The sequence below is a fragment of the Thalia democratica genome, chromosome 1 (genome assembly GCF_965202585.1).
Source record: "Thalia democratica chromosome 1, ktThaDemo2.hap1.1, whole genome shotgun sequence".
Classification (NCBI taxonomy): Eukaryota; Metazoa; Chordata; class Thaliacea; order Salpida; family Salpidae; genus Thalia; species Thalia democratica.
The window spans coordinates 10,030,059-10,044,928 of record NC_139165.1 but is presented as its reverse complement, the minus strand read 5'-3'; positions in this window follow the sequence as shown (position 1 = coordinate 10,044,928).

Here is a 14,870-nt window from a genome sequence, read left to right as displayed (position 1 = left end):
TTTGGTTGAATTTTAGACCTGAAAAGTGTGTTTAAGTTGTTACAAATTGTTTTAAAATAGTTTTGTTTCGTTAGGAAGTTTAATTGTTTTATCTCCTTTGTAGATAAAATCTTGGGAGAAATGTATAAGTTTTTACCTAGTTCTAATTATGTTTTGTATTATAGACTTTATCATTATTGTAATTAGTTTGTGAATAAACTCTACCAAAAAAAATATATTTATTTACTTATTTTTTAATAAGGAACTAGAACTTGTTCTTTAACAAAGTAAAACTATCACATATATTGTGATTATTTTTGGTGTCATTTTACACTAAATGTTTAATAATTAACAAAATTTGTGTTCATAATCTTAAACTTAATTTACTTTAAATGATTATATAAGACATACCTAGTTAAAATTTCATTTTCGAGTATACATAATGAACCATATAGGCAAAATGTTGTGTTTGATTTTAATGAAATTTAGTTTCAGTAAAATAAAAAAACACATTTATTCAAAGCATATAAGTAAAAGCTGTTATTCCTAGATTTATAAAAAATTAAATATAGTATTTAAAGAATGTATATACACTTTTACTTTTTTTTTTGATAAAACAAATCTATTTCTAATATTCTTTATAGTAATAGGTTGAGAAAAAAAGTTTTATTTAAATATAAATGTTTTGAATTATGCAACTGCTTATGACGTAAAGTAATTTATTTCTGAGTTAAAGTTACATAAAGTATCTTTTTAAATTAATAAGTTATTCAATATTAGTTGATTTTGTTCATTATTATTTATGGTTCACAAAACTATGACTAGCTAAATTTCTAAAACTTAATTCAAAGTTTTAGCTTTTTTAATTGTATATAGTTCAAAACCTGTTATAAAAATATTTAAATTACATGCATTGTTGATTAGCAGTTTGTACAAAACATAAAATAGGATTGCGTCAGAAACTATTTTAATTTCAATAAAAAGAAGTAGTTCACAAAAGTGTAAATATTAAAAAAATAAATACCATGTCGTAGCATGTAAGGAAAAAATAATCTAACTTAAAATCGATAAATTAACGCATTTTAAAGGTTGTTATTACGTCACGACGCAACTTCGAAAAGCAAAAAACGCGTTTTATTTTCAAACTGAAAAAAACAACTATCACTAATTTTTGTTGATTGTGTTTTTGCTTGAAATGAAAGTTTTTTACTTTTTTGTTAAATATTTCTTAATAATGGTCTTTATTTTTTGTTTGCTTACTTTGAAATTAATTCGTATATTTTCAAAAATTATAAATTATCTACATTAAGAAACAAACTAACAAATGTAAACAAAATAACAAATATATATTTTTAAACTTCATTTTGAAACAACCTATTAACCTTAAAAAACACAAAAATATACTTTCTGAAAGTTTATAAAAGTACTACATTAAGAAACAAGCTAAAAGTTTAATATTCATATACAGATACTTTTTTAAATAAAAAATTACTACAATAAGCAACAAGTTAATAAGTATTTAATTACAATTATGAATAAACAATACTTTTTTTTACAGCATCTACTAGCTGTTTTAAAATTTAGGTTCTAGGATGTGGGGGAACTCAAACTCAACCTTACAATTTGTTTTTTTCATACATAGATGCTTGTGTAGCTTTATGTTTCTGTTTACACTTGATGACGTTAAAAAGTGATTTTTTTTTTTCGAAAAATTACTAAATTTAAAGCTTATAATTTTTCTGTATGTTTTATATCAACAACAAAATGTAAGATGGATATGTTTTTTTATTTTAAGCAATCAACAAAATAAGTAGCAAAGTTTTTAGTTTAAGCAGAAACAAAACTAATTTTATGCGACTAAAATAATTATTTTTTTCAAACATTAAACTATTTTCCAGCTTTTTTAAGCGTATAGTCAGGTAAAAATCTATGAAATGAGTTAACCTTTTGGATCGGATCGTGATTTTAGTTTTATTTGCCGTGTTAAAATTATAACAGTCTTGTTGGCTAAATAGTAATAAAATTAATCAGTAAAAACTTAAATAACCTGTTCAAGTATAAAATAAAAACTTTAAATATTTAATAAAAGAAATTAACGCATTTTAAATATTATTACGCCACAACACGATTAAAAAAGTGGGAAAAAAATTTGATGAGTATAACTGATAAATTACTCTGATTACAAAATTTTTATTAGGTTATGTTTTTATTTAAAATTAAAGGCCTTTTCTCTTTGTTTTGTTGATTACGTAGAGTAAATTGTGTAGGCTATGTTTTATAGATTTTTTAAAATAAATTTGTATATTTTTCAAACCTAAAAAAGTGTTATAATATCAAAAAAGCTAATAAATGTAAATAAACTCATACATTTGTTTTTTTTAAGATATAATTGAAAGGTTTTTTGTCCAACATATTTTAGGACTAAATACTTGGAGGGTCTTTTTAACAGAGTTCATTAAACTATATACTTATTAAATTTTAAAAAGTACTTCATTAAAAAACAAGCTAATAAATGTAAAAAAAATATACCATTAATTTTTCTAAATTTATAAAACTGCTGAATTAAGAAACAGGATAAAAAACATATACATATACTTCTAAAAAACTTTTGAAAATTATAAACTAGAAAACAAGCTAATAAACGTCTTATTTAGAGCTATGTATTATATAATATTATTTTTACAGCATGTACCAGCTGTTTCAAATTCTTTAACCAAGTTTTTAGTTTGCGGAGCAACTCAAAGCAAACTAAACAATATGTTTTTTTCATACATAGGTGCTTGTTTAGCTCAATGTTGCTGTTTACACTTGATGACGTCAGAAAGTCCATATTTTTTCGAAATTTACTAAAATTTAATGCTGGTAATTTTTAATATGTTTTATAACAACAACAAAATATAAAACAAGTAAAATCTTTTATGCTAAGTGATCAATTAAATAGATAACAAAGTTTTGAGTTTAAGCAAAAACTGAACTAAAATTTTGCAACAGTAATATTTTATCTGTTTCAAACATTGAAACTATTTTCACAAATCAAAAAGAACGTTAATTTTTTGGAATAGTATATGTTTATAGCTTTATTTGTTGTGTTAAAGTTATAGTAGCCTGTTAAATAACCTGTAAAAAAATATATTAGTAAAAACTTAAGTATCATGTTTAAGTAAAAATTAAACAATAAATAAAAGTTAACTAAAAAAAAATTAATGGGTCTTATAGGTTATTACGTCAAATAAACGCATATAAATGCGGAAAATAGTTTGAAATTCAAAACTTTAAAAAAATTGCCGTAAAATTTTTGTTAGTTTATTTTTTTTTGCTTAAATTTATAATTTTGCTGTTAGTTTTGTTGAAGAGAAGTAAATTGTTATATAAGTATAAAACTCAACAGCAAATAAGTCTAAATAAACACATACATTTCTTTTTTTAATTATACAATCGAAAAGTTTTTTGTGCACCATACCTAAAACCAAAAATTATTAGCCTTTTTTTATCGTTCAATAAACTATATATTTAATAAAATTTAAAAAGTACCACATAAAAAAACAAACAAATAATTGTAAAACACATGCATATACTTTTCTAAACTTTTAAAAGTGTTTAATTAATTAACAGGATATAAAACGTATAGAAACACAAACATATACTTTAAATTTTTTTTTAAATACTACATCAAGAAACAAGCTAATAAAAGTCTCATTTATAAAAATTAATAATACTTTTACATTTGTACCAACTTTTTTAAATTCAAGCTTTTCAGACGTTCGGCTTCAGGCTTTAAAGTTTGGTTTTTATTATATAAATGTCTGTGTACATTATGTTGCTGTTTAAAGTTGATTACGTCAATAAGAGCATATTTTTTTCGAAATATTACTAAAATTTTATGCTTGTTATTTTTCTGTATGTTTTATAACAGCAACAAAATGTTTGACAGCTAAATTCTTTTATTTCAAGTAAACAACAAAATAAATAGAAAAGTTTTGAGTTTAAGCAAAAACGTAATCGAAAATTTTGCGACAGGAATTTTTATCCGTTTTAAACATCAAACTATTTTCCGCTTTTACCTGTTGTGACATAAAAATATAAAAAATGCGTTACTTTTTTAATAAGAATATGTTTGTAGTTTTATATGTAGTGTTGAAATAATAATAATAACAAACTATCAGTATTTTGAATCTATGTATTTTTTTTTGTAATAAACAACACTAGAGATAAAATTTATTCAAATTTAAAAGTTTTTATAAACGGTATAAGATTTGTTTTTCATAGTTCTAAACCATTTAAAAAAAAGTTGGCATTTTTTTTTTCTTTAAATTAAAAACTACAGAAAAAATATCAAAATACATTATAATTTAAAAGAAATTTTCTTTTTTTTTTTTTTACTATTTTTAAAAAGAGTGTATATCTTTCTATTATTTTTAAACAAAATTAAACAAAATGTACTACAGTTAATTTAATATTATCAAGTATTACTTTTACTAATGTATTTGCTATTACTAAAGTTTTGCAACAGAATTTTTTATCAGTTTCTTCAAACTATTTTTTTACTTTTGTTTGCTTGTTGTGAAGTAGTAATTAAAACAAAAAAGTAAATTATTGGAAACTTTTATTTCCTCGTTTGAAAATTTTATAGAAATTCTATTTTAACTAATAAAGTTGCTTAAGACTGTTATATTTAATACTTTATTAATTTTAAGTTACAAGGCTATGACTAAATAGACTAAATAAAATTAAAATGTTGTTGCCGTTTTCATCGTAAAAAGTAAATTACTAGAAATTCCTAAACTATTGATATAAAGTACTTTCTAAACTTTACAAAACGTTTTGAAAGCAGTATGTATATTAAGTAAGCAAAAAAATACTTGACCAATAAAAAAATTAAATAAGTACCTAAGAAAAATTGTATTCAAAATTAGTTATTATTTGGATTTATTTTGAATATCACAGTGTTTTAAACATTATTCAAATTTTTGATATGCATCAATTTTTTTTAATTAAAAGGGCACTAAAACATATATTTTAGATCAAAAATACATATATATTTTTTTTAAGTTAGTAAACTAATCAGTATTAGTAAATTTGTTTCAAAAATTATTTATAGCTAACAAAACTTTGACTAATTTTTTTTTAAAGCTTATATCGAAGAATAAGTTTGCTTTTGTTTATATCACTAGCCTTATCAATATTAAAGTAAACTGCATTCAAAATTAGCTGTTTGTTCAAAATATAAAATATCGTTGTTTTGAAACTATTTTTATTGATGTATTTTACTGTTTTATAAAATATTACGACAAAGATTTAAGTTTTTTATTAAAGCGTTGCAAATTATTAGAAATAGTAGTTTTTGATCCAATATTCATTATGATAGTAGTATATATATTCACAAGTTTATAGTTACATATGTATGAATGTCTTAATAACTGTTTTATTAATAACACTTAAAATTAGACTCAACACTATTTTACTAGTTAAAACATTACAAAGAACAAAAAATAGTAAATAATTTAGTAATAAATCTATACTTTTGTTTTATAACAATAAATTAATTAAATACAAAAGTATAAATGTTATACTTGATAAAATTATTAAGAAGGATTAAAAAAATTATGTAAACTGCACTATTAATCAGTTCAATTACTATCGTACTTTTTAAAACAAGTTGCTTAATTTACCCAAGCTTGGAACTTGAATTTCTATCAAACAATTTTTTTTTACAAATATCAATAACTACAACAACATGTACATTTAATGAACTGTAGTTACCATAAACTACACTTTATAATCGAAAGTTTGGCGTAACATATTAATAACTAGTATTGTGTTTTTAATTAATATTACTTTATAACTAAAATGTGTTATGAAAAATGAAAATTGTAATAAACTACTTTATTAAACAACTAATACTGAAGTTAAACTTTTACTCATTTAATTTTCTATACTAAAACTTGAAATAAATAAAAATGAGCAAATTTATAAAATGTTATTTCTGAATTAAATGTTGAAAAACTTGAGAACTACCATGTTATTCAGGTTAATATTTTAATAAGTATGCATATAAATATAAAAAGCTTCAATTTTTTATAAGTTTTAATAGTTTATTGAAAGTAAGTGCAAACTTGCAAATTATAAAAGTCATGAAGGTGAGTTGTAAAGCTGTTTTAAACAACTGGCAAAATTGAAAGCAACATTTACATATTGATCTGTTTTTCATAAACTTTATTAAAATGCTTTTGTTTATAATTATTTAGTTAACAGACTTCTTTACAATGTAGTTTTAGTTTAAAGGAAAAAAATCACATATTACGGTTAGGCTTATATTTATGTGTTTAGCCTAAAAAATAAGTTGGACCTTTCTGTGTATATTTTTGACTTTGTTTTTAAACTTTCAATTTAAAGTAGTAAGTTTACATACATTAATTTGTATAGATAGCTGTGAGAATTGAGTCAAAAAACTGTGATTAAATAAACGTTTTAAGTTTATAATATTATAAATTATGTCTTTTTAGTTGTAAACAATTGCGTTATAAACTTGAATTTATTACAAAGTATTCTACTACCATAATAAAAAATAAGTAAGAAAAACAATATTAAAAATATAAAACTGTTTAAAAATTTTCTTAGTAAAGGCTTTATTCAAAATTACTTATTATATACTTTCATATTGAATATGATAAAGTTTAAACACTCTTTAAATCTTTTACGTATTTAAAACTGTTTATTCATCAAAAAGAGCACTAAAACTAGCTTTTGAACAAAGCAAAACTATTAAATAGATACTGTGCATTGTGTTTTTTTTTGTTGATTTACACTATAAACAGAAAACATTGTGCTCACAGCACCTAATTTGATTTACTGTTAGAAGGATTAAGACAAACTTATCTAAAGTCTCTTTTTAGGTATGAATAAATAATTATATAGGCAAACTGTTGTGTTTGATTCAAATGAAACTTAATTTGAATTAGTTTTGGTAAAAAAATACTTACATTTTAAGCTGTTAAGTTTAGTTAATTGTTCTATAAACTATAAAAAGTTCAATATAGTATCTAGAGAAAGTGTTTAGATTTTGAAAATATTTTTTAATGAAAAATATCAATTTTGTTTATTTCTTATAGTAACATTTAGCGATTGGTAGACATTTTTTTGTCTCTTCTAATAGCACCTTTGAGCTAATTATGAATTATGTAGTTTGTTTGCGTGTGAAAAATACATAAACTTTCTATTTATACTAGTTAGTTAGCTAAATGTAATTATCTGCTATCGTAATCAAACTTTTATTACTAACTTAACTTTGACAAAATAAAGTAATTAAATTATAACAGTGGAAGTTGAAACCTTTTAAATCGTTAAAAGTTTAAAGCAGCTTTGGCAGTATTGAAACAAACAAATTTTTTAATTGGTTATTTCAACAAAATAAAAGAAATCTTATTTTCAGAAATCATTTTTATCGAAATACTTGAATGCTTATAAAATATTTCAAATAGGTGTATCACATGATTATAGCCTGTGTTAAATATAAGTTTTACAAAAAAGTAATAAAATAAAAAGTTATTGGTTTACTTTTGTGATAAAAAAAGAAAATATTAACTTTAAAGCTAAATTATTTTCTCATAAAATTTTCCTTTCCTCTGCTTCAAATCTTTTCGAATTTAATAAAAAATTTAAAACAAGCTATAAAGCTTATTTCTAATGAATCGTAATTTAATTTCAGTAAGCATTAGTATCTTTAAACTTTAATTATTTTTAGTTAAAACTATAAAAATGATACCATTAATTTAAGTAGTGTATTTGAGAGACATATTTTTTGAAACTGAACAGTGTTGCAAATTTTCATATCAGTAATTAGCAATAAACTTAACAAATTTTAATAAGTATAACAACTCAAAACTTCTCATTGGGTATATTTTTGTTTTTGTTTTTTTATACTAAGGCTTAGTAACCAACAGAAGTTGTTATATTATGATCAAATTCAGTTGAAACCATATGTTTATTTAAAATATACTTACAAATAGTCTCTTATAAAACGTTATTTACGAATCATCTAGGCAAGCTAAGAAGTATATTTTAGATGGTATTTAATGGCAAACTTAAACTGAATAAAAACTACATTTTAATTTAAATAATTCACTTTAAGCTTGAGCTTTGAAAAAATAACGATATTAATTTTATAACAATATTATCGGCTTTGACGAAATTGTTTTGATATGCCGTATGTAGTTTATGACGTATGTAGTTTTTTTCAGGTAAAAAATACATAAAATGTTATTTTTAATAAAGTAATTTACCAACATCAATTATGTGATAATAACTAAGTAGTGTTTTAAGTCACAGTACTGTGATAAATCAATATATTAAAGTTAAAAACATAAGTTGTTTATTAATTCGTCGTATTCATGTCGAAATGTTTAACAAAATATAATTACAATATAAATTCTAATTCCTAAGCTAAATGATAGTTGATTATTTAAACTTTTTCTAGAAAATATCTTATTTAAAACTATTTGCTGTTTGTTTTTCTAATATTATCTATCGTATATTTTTTTTAGAGATATTAATGGAAATTTTTGCCATGTATCAAGTTTTTTTATTAAACTAGCAGAGTAAAACTTTGAATTTGATATATAACTAAGTTTATAATAAAGTTCTGTCATAAGTTTATTTTTTAGTTACAAGCTTTTTAGTAAAACAGAACTAATTCTTACGCTTACACAAAAACATTTTTCAATGTACAATTTTATTAACTTTTAAACTTTTTGCACTTTGAAGTTACTTATGACGTATGTAATGTTTTCCTTTTTTGGAAATTTTATAATTTTTTATTTTACACTCGTAAGTCAATTTGAGTTAAATCAATGTAATAATATATTTATTTTTAAGTCACAAGAGTGTCAAAAACTCACCAAATAAAACTAAAAGCTTATTGCTTATTTAATCATAAAAAGTAAAAAACCAGATTTTGCTTATTTATTGATATAAAGTACATTTTAAACCGAAAATTTTTATTAAAAGTTGTTACAACATTGTGAATATTATTTAAGCTAAACAATATTTGATTAAAATTGTTTTTAAAGTTTTCTAAAAAATATTATATTAAAAATTAATCATTATTTGTTTTGTTATTGAAAATAACTATATCTTAATGTTATTTAATTTTTATAGTCTAATAAAATTTTTAATTAATAAAATTGTAACTAAAACTAGTTTTTTAATATGTTAAAACTATTACATACAAACTTCACATTGTGAATATTTTTATTTTTAAGTTATTTTGTAATAAACGTGAAATACTAATTAACATCAAATTATAGTTGGTAATATTTGTATCCTAAAAATAGTTATTTATTATATATCGCACGTTTTTAGATAAAGTCATATAAACCTGGTCAAGGGTGTCATTTTTTTATGTGATCAAAATATACTACGGAGATCACTTCAGAAGATGATAAAAAAAAGATTTCACTTACATATCAGCAATCAGTTCAAACTTAATGTTACCGACAAAAAGCAACAGTAGTGCAGTGAAGTCGTTGCACTGTGAGTCAATGCAGGTTTGAATTAAATAAACTTCTTTACAATTAATGCAACCATACTTTGAACAACTTTTTTAAGATATTTAGCTAATTGTATACATTTTAGATTAAAACAATTTTAAGCTTGCTTGAATTAATTTTTTTTTTCAGATTTTTTTTCTAATATAAATATAAATTTGAAAGACAGTATTGTTTCAAAAAGTCAAATATTTAACTCAAACGTAATGTACTTATTATGCAATATTTTAGAACTATAACAGATAAAATTGAATACTTTTTAAACCCCTTTGCTTTAATACTTTATGTACTTAAAATTGATACAATTGTTTCACGATGGACATAACTCCGTTAAAATAGTACAAAAATGTCTAAAAAGTATTTTACAGCAAGTATGTGAAATTTTAAAAAAATGTTTCAAATCTTGTAATTTCATAATGCTATATAAAAATATAAATCTTTGTTTTAGTCTCTTTAAAAAAATATTTGACTAGTTAAAACATAGCTCAATAATGTCTAACGTTTATCGAAATTATTTAATTACACTTAAAATATTTAGTATAAAATAATAAGTAAAGTATGTCAAAGTACTTTAGTACATTACAGCTGAAAAGCTGTTTTAAACTTTATCAAAGTTTGATCACTTTAGAACTATGTTCTATCAAACTTTTGTTGTAATAAATTTATATAAAGACTTGTGCGGCGAACTATTGTGACTAAGTATAAATGACGTCACTAAAAACATAAACTTTTCTTAAGTTTATTAATTCTTGTTTCAAAGTTTTATTACATTGAGTTTTTGCTTCAATTCTACTTGTTTCATTGCTTTTCAAATGATTTAAGTTTTTTTTGCTGTATTTTATTTAAGAATAACTAAAGTTTTTTTTAAATTTAAATGTATTAAAGTTGATTTTTAATAAGTTATTTAAATCTTTTCTATAATAAAACAGTTTAACGACTAGTTACAACCCTTCAAAAATTATATTAAATAATAAACATAATTAATACTTGCTTTATTAAAATAACCGAAGTTGGCAGTTATTTAACAAAATTAAAACAATGCAATAATAATATTTGTTTTATGTTACTGAACTTTAAGATTAAGAGGCAATTTGATGCAGTTGAAAACTAAAACTTCATTTTGTGTATAACTATTTTTTAATACTCTTATATTAGAAAAAATTATATATACTTTTTATAATAAAATTTTATTTTCAGAAATAAATAACTTATCTTAACATAATAAGCTCTGATAAATTTAGTTAAAGTATGTATTATAAAACTATTGTTAATAGTGGGTTTACATTTATGTAGTTATATTTCGCTGTTTAATTGATTTTTTTTTTATAAAGACTATAAACACTTTTTTTTTTGTCTAAAATACTTACTTTATACTGTTTTAGTACCTTTTTATTTTCTGTATATCTGTATTTCTGTATATGTATCTGTATAGTTTTAGTATTTTAAACTGCTTGAAAATTTAGCAAGTTATATCAGAAAAGTTAATGCCTCTCATTTCTTTTATGTGTTTTTTTTATATACAAGGCTGTGAACCTAGATGTTGCGAGTGAAAATTAATGACGTAACTGGTCGCATTAAAACTTAGATAAATTAGTCGCATTTTTGTTTGTAGTTTTTAATTCTCCATAAAATATTTGTGATAAATGTTAGCAAATTCATCTAAAAGTAGATTAAATTATCTACATTTTATTCATTTGTTTCGATTATATATTTTGCAATGAACCTAGTTGTTACAAATCAATATTAACTATTGTTTAGTGCCGATACTGGCATAAATAGTTTACTTAAATTTTTATTTTTAAATAATGTAGTGTAATAGTTATAGCAAATATAAATGATAGTTTCTTATATCGTTGCTAATATTTATTTTAAACTTAAATTTACTTTTAAGTTATTATAAATTTTAGAATGTATTTTTGATTATTTAAAAATTTATAAAAAAAGGTTTTACTACAAAACTAGTTTAATTTAGTTTGTATAGGGTTTTTATAGACTGCTGATACAAGTAAAGTGTTTCAAATACCAAGCTGCTAGTTACAAAAATAAGTTTTGAAATAAAAAAGCTAATAACTTTTTGCAATCGGTGTAAGTTACCTGAAATTAAACTTAAATCGGTATTTAGTAAGTATGGTTACTAGTTGTTACTTAAACTTAATTTAATGTGGTTGCATGAAACTAATAAAACCAGTAATAACGTTACGTTATAAAATGTAATGTTAAAACAAGGGAATACTTTATAAGCTGTGTCAAAACTAAAATTAATTTTACCATCTCTAATTAACTAGATTTGGTAACTTGAAGGTTTTTTTGTTTTTTTACAACCTCAAGCTTTTTGTTGTTGTTTAATACTAACTTGGTCGCATTTAAATATAACTTATTGGGAAATTTTCACGTAAATCTTATTCTATTTTTTTTTATATTGAGAGAAACATGCTTATTATATGTTGTCTGAAAACTTAATTGAATTTTAATTAAATATTACTTAAAATAGTTTCAAAGCTGTTTGTTCACATTAATTTCTTTTTTAGCGTTTAGTTTAAATGTCGGCTTTTTGTTTGATTTTTATATTTATCTAAATATATTTTTGTACTTCATAGAAAATTTTAGTTGTTTTTCCTCAATTCTTTTAACTTACCTTTTATCTTTTTAAAATTTTATTTAGTGTTTTTAAGATGTGTCTAGAAGTTTATTTACATAGTTATAATTCTATTAATATGTTTGAAACTAAACACAAATGCTAAACTAAACTAAATATTTTCTTTATATGCTTTAAGTTTAACTATGAAAGATAACAACATGAAGATTCTAAAAATTAGTAAGTTGTTAAAGTTTAACAACAAAAATAAAACTAATACACATATTTTTCTTCACTCAGGGTATCTAGTTTTTATCTTAAACTAAGAAGTACGATTATAATCATTATGGTTCAAGGTAAATTGTATCTAGTTATAATATTTGTGCTATTCCAATATGTAATAAAACAAAACAACTATTAAGAGGGTTCTTAAAAACTAATGAACCTTTATTTTTTTATTAATTTGTACTCTGTAAACTTTAAGCTAAATGAAGTTGTAGGTGACTTTAAAATTTAATGTAATTGTTATTTTGATAATAAAAAAAAACTATTTCTATATTTTTTTGTTATGCAAATAAATACAAATTTCTTGAAAGAATTTTTAACTTAAGTAATGCACAAATTTAGTAACCTTTACATTCTCTGAATGTATTATAATTTACTATTATTTAAAATGTTTTATAACTAAGCAATAAAACTCTTTAAACGAAAGCTTTTCTAAAGTGAAACAGTTCTGTTAGGTTTCACTAAATCAGAATATCGAAAAAAAAGTCTACATAATCTTTTAAACTAGCAAACTAAATGTAAATTCGGATAAATGTTTATTTTTGTTTTTTTAACTTTACACTAAATCAACACTATTTTATTCCTTAATCAAATTTAAAAAAAAATTTTTAGAGCAATTTTTTAAACTTTTTAGCACACTTAATCAACAGAAATCATATTTATATTATTAAATGTAATTTAGTATCAAAAATTTCAATGAGATACTATGACAAATGTTTGTTTTTAAGAAATAAATAATTTTAAAATGTTTTAACCCTTTTCCTTTAGATACTTAATTTACTTTCAGTAAACATGTGAATCTTTAGATTTAAAAGATTATGCTTATTCAAAAAGAACTAAACTTAGACTAAGATATAATATTAAGAATATGTGTAGCGTACTTAACAGTAACGTTTAAATTTAAGAGAATGTATCTGAACACATTATTTAGTAATACTTTTTAAGTAGCAGTTTAAATTACATTTTAAACAGTACTTTTTTGGCTCAAAAGTGCGTACTCAAAAGGAAAAATTACTGTATAAAATCAAAGGGGCAAATATTTTTTAAATTTTTGTAAAGGGGGCGATTTAGTAATCGAGTTTGGAAAACCCTGCTTTAAAGGAACAAAGTAGAAAATATTTTTATAAGTTTAAGTCAAACTTTATGCCTTATAAAATTTTATAAAACTTTACTACATGTTTATCATAAATGTCAAACTGATATTATCTTTAAACAATCAGTTTAAATGTAAATTTTTTCTAATCACAAATTAGTAACTGTTAAAATATCTTTTTTTGTGTCTTAATTTAAGTTCAATTCAATAATTTATGAATAAAGTTTCATAAATTATAGCTTAAATAAAATACATTCGTCACAGATTACTTCAGAACGCTATGTATAAAAGATTAATAAGATATTTTATTAAAAAAATCGGTATAGAAATGCACAAAAATTTTTTGTTTTGTTCTGTTAGGTTTGTCATTTTAAATTTCTTGTTCCTAACATCATAACTTTATTCTTTATCTCATAAATTTAGCGCTTTGTTACAACAACTACAAAGATTTATTAGTTATTTTGTTTTTAAAGTAGAACATTTAATATACCATTGTTATCTAGTTTACTTTTGGCTGTATTTTTTATAGTTATTTGCCTTAACTAAAAAAGAATGCTTAGTTTACTGGGATGGAAAGAGCTTATTTAAATAGATTTTAATAGATTTATGCAAATTGTATATTTCATTCGCGACCGGTTTCGGTGGCAAGAGATTGCAAAAAATAAAATATGAAACTGCATATAAAAATGTAAGTTAACTATACTGTTGTTTAAAAACTTATTCATGCGTGATGCATATAAAAAAAAACAAAAATGTTGCATATTCGAAAATTCAAGCATTTCAGAGAGTATTTAGGTAATTTTTTTGAAATTTTATGTATTTTTTGATTTTTATTTATGTACTGTATTTTTTAAAAATTAAATGTATTTAGTTTTTCGTCTAAATTTGTTCGTAAAAATAAACTTATTAAGATTCTAGGTATTAATTTTTGTATACTTAGTTTTATTTTCTTTACTTATTGAAGAAAACTTTTAGTTCAAAAACGTGTTTGTAAAAGCTTATTTTCTAAAAATCATAATAAGTAAAGTAACTTTATCAAAACTTGATTATAAAATTGAATGTTTATACTACCTTATTATTTTAAGCAACGTTGTTTTTTGAAAATTTAAATTATTATTGTAGCTTTAAACTTCATACTTTATGTTTAAAAAAGCAAAACATTTTATTGTGTTTTTCAACTTTGATAAATTTCTGTTTAAACTGCAAACTTTTAAAGTGAAGGATAAAAGTAATCAAACAAAACTTTTGGCAATAAGAATTTTGAAGTTATAACAAACAAACTTTTTTTTCGATTTGTAAATCCTGGTGTTACATTTTTATGTCCACTTTTGTTGTTTCGCTTTTTTTTTATAACTGAAGCATATTTTTCTACACTATAACACGATGTTTAGCTAGT